Source organism: Tupaia chinensis, unplaced genomic scaffold (assembly GCF_000334495.1).
Source record: "Tupaia chinensis unplaced genomic scaffold, TupChi_1.0 Scaffold143996_1, whole genome shotgun sequence".
Taxonomy (NCBI): domain Eukaryota; kingdom Metazoa; phylum Chordata; class Mammalia; order Scandentia; family Tupaiidae; genus Tupaia; species Tupaia belangeri.
In genome coordinates this window covers 3,373,302-3,382,681 of record NW_006203847.1, presented here as the reverse complement: position 1 = coordinate 3,382,681, position 9,380 = coordinate 3,373,302, and the positions used below count along the sequence as shown (strand labels likewise).

Here is a 9,380-nt window from a genome sequence, read left to right as displayed (position 1 = left end):
TAAGAAAAGGAGAAAGAATTTAAAAAAAAAATAGGCCAATCTCATTTATAAACATGGCTGTGAAAATCTCCACGAAAAGAAAATCTGGAAATAAACCCAAGAACATGCACAAGCACACATACACATGCACAAATATAGAAATCACAACTAAATAAGCATGTATAGTACAATAGTTTAACTTTAGAAAAGCCTATCAATGTAATTCACCATTGAGTTAATTCATTTTACTTTAATTAGTTTCACAATGATTAATGAAAAATTATAAACTTATGCAGAAAAAGCACTATCTAAAATTCAGTTCCCATTTATGGTAAAATCTCCTAGCTAAATGGGACTAGAATGAAATTGACTGAATATGAGAAAGGTGATCTACCAAAATGTTTTTGTGAGCATATTCTTAGCAATAGAATAATAGACAAACTCCCCTCAAAGTCAGAATAAGTATTAGAATTAACTACTGCTTCGAATTCAGTGTCATACTGGAGATCTTAGCCAGCACAGTAAGGCAAACAAAATTATAGAAAATATAATACCTGGAAAGAAAGAGACAAAATTGAACATAAATATAAGCTATGAAAACTAGAAGCAAGGATTACAAGACGATGGATACAAGAGGAAATGAAAAAAATATCAACAGCATGTCTATATACCACGGACAATCAATTAGCTCATGTAATTTATTTTTAAAAAAGACCCTATTCACAATAATAACAAATCTAGCCAAAAAAAATTTAACACTTTTATATATATTTTTTTTTTGTGGGGGGGAGAGGTTTTTACTATAGGGCATTGGGATCTTGGGCACACACACATGCCTGGCGTGAGTTTAAGCCACCGGGTCTGGGACTCAAACCGCGGTGGACTACATGGGAGTTCAGCAACATAGCCATTATGCCAACTGCTGGTCTGAAATTTTTTCAAAAATCCAATCAACGGAGAGATAAACAGTGTTCATGGCTCATAAACCTCAATATCCTTCAGATGTCAATTTTCCTCTACTAGTTTTATAAATTCAATTTAATTTGAGTCATTATCTCACCATTTTTCAAAGAACTTGAAAATCTGATCCCCAAAGCCACATGTGACAGAAAAGACCAGGAATACCCAAGAGCATTTTGAAGAACATTCATTGGTGTGTGTGTGAGTGTGTCTTAACATAAATGTCCATCAATAGGAGAATGGATCTATAAATCTTAGTGTATTCACAGGGCAAAGAATATATAAGTTAACTTGAATAAGATGGAGGTACTTGCCTCAATATGGACAAACTTTAAAAACATAATGATGAAGGAAGAAAGTAAGTCATTCATATGAATTTAAACATACGCAGAACAATACAATGTATTTTCTGCATAGATACATATTTAGTAAAGCCTAAAAATGGGCACGGGTATGATTAAATTTAGCATAGCAGTTTCTGCTGCAGGAAGGAAGGCAGATGGGATCACAAAAGGATACGGAGACTTTGATTGTATTTGTTAATTTTTAAAGCAGAGGGTTTACAGCTGTTCATTATATTATATTATATGCCTGAAACATTTTATCATAATTTACAGAAGGGAAAAAAATGAAAGAATTAGTAAGAAACAGCAGTCTTCAGGGATTGCTCTATTGAATAAGTGGAGCTATGGCTTAACCTAAGTCTTTTACTCCTCAATATAAGCCCTCCCACAGATGAAGGCCACATCACTATGATTTATAGTTCAGCACCACAAGTATCCAGGTGGGAAGCAATATCTTCATGAGTAAGGGAATCCTCTAAGAAATAAATGACTACAAATGGAGAAGTAAGTCTTAAACAATAAACATTCTTCAATTTGAACTGCATCAACATTGCCGCCATTGTACCTACAGGTTGTCTGGAAAGTCATGACACATTATTTTTTAAAGAATTATTTTATTAACTCTATTTATTTATTTTTAATTTGAACAGAGTGGGACAAAGTGAGAAAGAGAGAGAGGAAAAGTGAGAAAGCAAGCCGCCTAGTCCATCCAGGACTGGAACCATGGTCAGTCATAGTGGGACACCAGCGTCTTTAACCACTATGCCACCTGCCAACCCCCATGATGCATTTTTGCTTAGAAAAAACATGGAAAAATACCTCATGACTTTCTCAACAACCCAATAGTTCCACATGGAGTTACTGGATCCTAAGATGTTGTTCAAGCCCAATTTTCTTTTCTTTTTTTTTTTTTTTTTTTTGATAGGTTTTTGCTAAAGGGTGCATTTGCTGGTCAGAAAGAGAGAAGCAGAGAGACAGAAAGGGAGAAATTATCCACCAGGGATTGCCACACCGCAATCCCGTCTCCTCCGTTCTCTTCTTGGGATCTTGGGCACGCACGCACATGCGCTTGGCATGAGTTTAAGCCACTGGGTCCGGGACTCGAACCACAGTTGACTACATGGGAGTCCAGCGACATACCCATTACGCCAACTGCTGGTCCCAGACCCAATTTTCTTATAATCAACTGTGGGGTTATGTTTGAGAAGGACTAACAGAAAATAGATGTTGGTGATTGTATCATTTATAAATATGATACAAATGATATTTGCTCTAATATATTTTTCTCATGAATAGTTTGACTCCATATGTAATATTTCCTATCTGGTTGAAAATACATTTAACATTACAAACTACAAAATATGACAAAAGAATGCTAAAATATAAACATTCTTCTGTGCAAATGTATCGGAAAAGAATGTGAAAAATATAGACAGGCACTTTAAAGTTCTATTGAGGCATTTCATTTTTAATAAGTTTCTTTATGCATGTCAACAATGAACACACTTATATAAATTGAACTAGGATACAGCTGCAACACTTCTTTGTTGCATGCTGACAAAGAACAATTTGATTAACAGTAAATCCTTTAGAGCCTCCCTCAGAACCATTTCCTTAAGATTTACTTTTTAGACAAAAGTTGCCAGTAAAGTCACTTTAGCTATACCCAATAATAGACGATGATAGTAGGTGCCTCAACATATTAGATCTGGATATCAAGTTCTAAAACGTACATTTATGTAGCATTTTCAATAATACAGCACTGCACTGTAAACAAGCAAAGGACACTACTGATGTAAACATTTATAAAACTTAGGATGAATGCTTGAGCTGATGGCTATGTGAATTATCTTGAGTTGGTCATTACACATTGTATACATGTATGGAAATATAATGCTGTACCCCATAAATATGCACCGTTATTATGTGTCAGTTCAAAATAAAAATTAAGGGGCCAAGTGGTGGACAGTGGTAATGCAACTGGACCCACATGGGAAAGGTCCTGGGTTCACATTTTGGAACCTCCCCCTAAACATGCTTGGAATGTGCATCAACTGGGCCAATTGAGACTGAGGGTGGATTGTGGCCTGGGGACTCTGTTGGTGGTTCCTGTCTATATCTTTTGCTCACTCTGTTTCTTCCTCTCATGGAAGAAATAAAGTATTTTTTTAAAAAATTAAGAAAATTAAAAGACCATAAAGAATAACTGCATATTCACTTGCCCAGCAGCTAGTAGGATCAGTTAAAGATCAGAGAAAAGACTGAGAGCATAGGGAAAATCAAGAATTGGGACTAAATCAATCTAAATAGTGATCCTGTCTGTTAAGATTTTATTACAATCTGTGTTGGGAAAACTGTGAGAATTTTTATGGTTTTGTGTGGATAATGGAGGAAGTAAAAGTAAGGGGAAAAGAATAAGGTGATTTTGGTAAGCGTGGCCAGTGCCAATCCAAGCAGTTTGAGTACTAGAAAAGTTTTCACAGCTTTAATAAACCTGGCTCTTCTTGAAAAATCAAGGAGTAAATCAATCAAGAATAATAAGTATTGTTAAGATCAAAGGTTTTTTACCAAAAAGGTGAATCTCTTCATTTTACTACTTTCAACTCCTTCCATTTCTCTGTGGCAGAGATTCTACTGAAGAGTGGGGATCATTATAAGTTACTGTTAACTTTCCAGAACATTCTTGCACATGCTCATATTCATGTGCAGGAATGTGCATGCCTGTACACACAGTTTTGTGGTCTCTATTTCCCTGAGAAGTAATTGTAAGAAATCACTGATGATATATTGTATCTATTTTTATTGTGTAGAGTTAAAGTAATATCTCTTCCACCAGATAGTTACAAGTACATTGGTTATAACACAGCTTTGGTTTCATTGTGAGCTATATATCCCATTTCCTGTGTTTGAGATGTAATAGTTTATCAATCATTTTAATACAGAAAACCTATGACATAAGCATAATAATTGTTCCTCAGCCCTAGCATTACAACAGTGCTTCGGGGCTGGCAGGCAGCATGGTAGTTAAGGGTGCTGGGCTCCCACATGGCTGACCGTGGTTCGTGTCTCAGACCTGATGGCTTGCTTTCTCACTTTCCCACTCTGTCTCTCTCTCTGTCCCTCTATGGTCAAATTAAAATAAATAGATAAAGTTAAATCACCAGATAGTTACAAGTACATTGGTTATAACACAGCTTTGGTTTCATTGTGAGCTATATATCCCATTTCCTGTGTTTGAGATGTAATAGTTTATCAATCATTTTAATACAGAAAACCTATGACATAAGCATAATAATTGTTCCTCAGCCCTAGCATTACAACAGTGCTTCGGGGCTGGCAGGCAGCATGGTAGTTAAGGGTGCTGGGCTCCCACATGGCTGACCGTGGTTCGTGTCTCAGACCTGATGGCTTGCTTTCTCACTTTCCCACTCTGTCTCTCTCTCTCTGTCCCTCTATGGTCAAATTAAAATAAATAGATAAAGTTAAATAAAATCATTCTTTTTTAAAAAAGGAAACAACAGTGCTTTAATACATATTAAGAGTATTAACATTATCTTCCATCTGAACACTCTAACTGAAGAGATTACAAAATGATACAAAATGTCAGCTAGCTCTGTCTATACAAATAGCCACCATACAGGCAGCACAACAACATCACACTGCATCCTATGCCAAATCTCGAGATGCAGCTCAAATTCCTGATGAATAAAAACAAGAATCCGAAAGAATCTCATATTTGAAGACGAAGAGTTGTAAATGACTTTTAGCTTAAAGTTTCATAGATCTTGATTAGTGCACAGCATTGGGTTTTCTTTATAAAATGGTTAACTGTTGTTTGGTAGATCTGAAAAACTTGACAAGACAGAGAAATCCATGCCTGGCTTACAACTTCTGAACTGAATATAATTCAAGCTGGTTTTTTCACTATAAAAGAATATTTTCTTTGGAGTTAATCTATTTTCCTTATTTGCTAAACAAAATGTTCTCCTCTAAATGTAGATGTTACAGTTTTAGTAGCTTAGTGATCAGAAGCAGAAATTATTGAGGATGAGGTGTTTCTCTATTCACTCATGACTACAGACTACAAGACTATGTCTTGATCCTTTTATTATGAATCTGTCACTCTTGTCTATCCAATCAGTATCGTCAATTGCCAAAGACTGTTGAAGTTTAAACACTTATCTCAGAAATGTTTATTACCTGACCTGATAGGTACAAGACTCAGGGTAAAAACATAAAGGTTAAGTAGCAAATATTATTTAAAAAAAATATGTCACAGAGTATGTGTGCTCACCAGAGAGACAGAAGACAGAGAGAGAAGAGAAAGTGAGAAAGCACCTCCCATTGGAATGGTCACACTGTAATCCTTTGACCTCCATCTCTCCCTCCTGCTGGGATTTTGGGCACGCACATACACTTGGTGTGTTTCTCAAGTTGCAGGGTTCAGGACTTGAACAGTGTAGTCAGTCATGTGGGATCCAGCTGCCATAACCACCACACCACAGGTTGGCCCACAGATAATAACTTTTGAAGCTACTGATCTATCTGTCATTAGCAGTAGGCCTTGTGCTCTGAACTGATAGTTCATTCGCGGGGTAGTTTGCTGTGGCCTGTCCACAGCTTTCTACTTAGACTTTCTTGTCATCATTGATGCCTATTTGCAATTTGAGATTACCTATAAGGACAAGCCTAACTGGCTTATAGCAGTAACAAACTCTTATTCTAGACCTAGGGAAAACAGTACTCTCACTTATAAAACTACATCAATCTATTACTGGAATGATTACTACTAAATTTTGTCTCAGAGTGGCTACTGAAGAAATATTCTTGATAAATTAGAAAGCTATTCTTCATATATAAAGTTTAGCAACCTTTTGGGCATGATTCAATAAAATGTTAAAAATTGCACTAGAGAGAATTTTCTCTCCCTCCTCTGACTACTATTTGACCTGTTTTTCTTTCTTCAATAATTTTTGACATTACCTCTCTTCTCCACAAAATGAATTTTCTTTAATCCCCTTGATGTGCATCTAAATTTCCTGCCTGGTGTTTTTATAAGGCAATAAACCTCTTAATTTAGCACAGAAGTGTCCACATTCCCTGAAGCTCTACAGATGATAGACTGAGATATCTTCAAAGACACATCCAAGTCCCCAAACGCATCTGATAGCATATTTCAGTGGGGGGAAGCCAAAGCTGTTTGTTGGAAGGACACTTCATGCAGACTGAAAAATTCATTCTGAATGAAAAAAGATCTTCCCTCTCTCCATCGACACTCTTATTAAGAGGTCTTCATGCTTTAGAAAACGAAGTCTAATTGAAGTCCAAGAGAGACAATACTGGCAATCATCAGGCCACCTCTGTAATGGTGGCAGGCTCCTGCATCCTTAATGCTGATGGTGTGTTCAAGGCATTACAAAAGCATGGAAAGCAGCTTTCTGTCAAAGACCTGGGCAAGGTCTGCATACATATTTACAAAGCTGCCATCATTGCCCAGTAGACCATGCACTTACAGTTTATTTTTACCTCTATAAATAAATATGACAAGGAGAAAAGAAATGTGAAGAACCCAGAGTCAACAAATTCTTCAGCATGATGAAGACAAAAAAGAAAGTCCTTGTACAGCATTTGAATGCACAGCTCAGTATCATGTAACACATCTCTTTGTTTTAGTTTATAATTTTATTCTCTGGCAATCACTAAAATGCTTACAAGGCTGTATGGTTATGAATGTCATCTGAGTTTTAAGAGATGTGTTTGTATGTTTCCTATTAACTGCTACACCCCTTCTCCTATGGATTAATAATGGAATGAAGAATCTGACTTCACACCTATCGTTCCCTGATACCAATATTCTAGTGAGGTTATAGCATTCCATAAGAAAGGCAGTACATGAATCTAGGTATATTTAGATGAAGTTAAAATCCTTCAATCATAATTGAGAGTCAATCCTTATGTCTCAATTTTACAAAGAGCATGCTATACATGTCTACCTGGCTAGGCCCTCAACACCTTAAACTCAACATGTTTACAACCTACCTATTAATTACTACTCAAAAGCCAGTTCTTCATGTGATTTCACTATTTTTGTTCATACTACAATAATATTTCTGGTTTCCATTATGCTTTCATTTGCCTTTTGCCTTATGCTCCTATTTAACTAGATCTTTAAATTGTTCTATCCAATACTTCTATTTTTCCGTCTCTGAAAAACCAGTATAGCATAGTAGTTAAGATTCTGGACTCTGGAAGGCCGGCAGGTGGTGTGGTGATTAAGACCACTATTTTTGTTCATACTACAATAATATTTCTGGTTTCCATTATGCTTTCATTTGCCTTTTGCCTTATGCTCCTATTTAACTAGATCTTTAAATTGTTCTATCCAATACTTCTATTTTTCCGTCTCTGAAAAACCAGTATAGCATAGTAGTTAAGATTCTGGACTCTGGAAGGCCGGCAGGTGGTGTGGTGATTAAGACCGCCAGATTCTTTTTTTTTTCTTTTCTTTTGAAGAGGTTTTTGCTATAGGGCGTGTGCGCTCGCCAGAAAGATAGAGAGGGACAGAGAGATAGAAAGTGAGAAATCACCCCCCAGGGGGGATGGCCACGCCGCAATCCCTTCTCTTCCATTCTCCTCTCGGGATCTTGGGCACGCACGCACATGCACCTGGCGTGAGTTTAAGCCACCGGGTCTGGGACTCGAACTGCAGTCAGCTACATGGGAGTTCAGTGACATAGCCATTGCACTAACTGCTGGTCACAGTTAAATAATTCTTAAAAAATGATTCTGGACTCTGAACTCTGATTTCCTGGGCGGAATCACAGCTCAGTCACGGATTATCTATGTTACTTTGGGCAAGTCATTAAATACTTCTGTTTTGTTTTCCCTTCTATAAAATGGGATTGTTGTAAGGATTGAATGAGAAAATATGTATAAAGTGCTTACAACAGGGCTAGGCACATAAGTGCTATAGACGTGTTTGCAATTATGATAATCTGTAACCAGTACTCTTCATCTGAGCCTTCATTGTTTTGTATCTTGAGTCACACAAAAACTTCTTTATTAGTTTCTTTTTGTTCTTTTACTTTTAAGATTTGCCATAGGGCATGTGTGCTTGCTGGAGAGAGACAGAGAAATGGAGATTGAGGAAAAGTGAGAAATCACTCCTTGGGGGGATGGTCATACCACAATCCCTTCTCATCTTGGGATTTTGGGCATGCAGACACACACAACCGCAGTTTAATTTTCAAGTTGCTGGATCCAGGGCTTGAAGGTTGGTTGGTCATGTGGAAGCCCAGTGCCTTAACCACCATGTCACCAGCTGGTTACTATGAGTATCTATCTATCTATCTATCTATCTATCTATCTATCTATCTATCTATCTATCTATCTATCTATCTATCTATCTATCTATCTATCTATCTATCTATCTATCTATCTATCTATCTATCTATCTATCTATCTATCTATCTATCTATCTATCTATCTATCTATCTATCTATCTATCTATCTATCTATCTATCTATTTTTTTTTGCGTGCCCAAGATCCCGAGAGGAGAATGAAGGAGAAGGGATTGCAGCGTGGCCATCCCCCCTGGGGGGTGATTTCTCCCTTTCTGTCTCTCTGTTTCTCTCTGTCTTTCTGGCGAGCGCATGCGTCCTATAGCAAAAACCTCTCCAAAAAGAAAAAAAGGAAAAGGGGTGGTGTTAATTCTTAAGCACTTGTCTGAGATTAGCACTAAATCAAAGTAACTATTGGGTTGTGGGGAAAGTCATGATGTATTTTTTCATAGAAAAACATATTAGGTCGTTGGGAAAGTCATGATGCGTTCGTTATCCCATGCAAAAATGTGTCATGACTTTCCCGACAACCTAATAAATAAAAAGTAGTGGCTATAAGATATGGAAACAATTTAAGCATCTATTAAAGAATGAATGAATAAAGAAATGTATATATACACAATGGAGTATTTAGTCAATCCTAAAAAGGAAGAGGATCCTGACATTTTCTACAACCCGGATGGATCTGGAGCGCATCAGGCTAAATAAAATAACCCAGGCGCAGAAGGATAAATACTGTGTGGTCTCATTTACATG

At 36.9% G+C, this 9,380-nt stretch overlaps 1 protein-coding gene across 1 annotated transcript in view; it reads right to left on the bottom strand.

Moving 5' to 3' along the window:
* TENM1 (teneurin transmembrane protein 1) overlaps positions 1–9,380 on the bottom strand; it is a 659,425-nt gene that overhangs the window by 227,987 nt on the left and 422,058 nt on the right.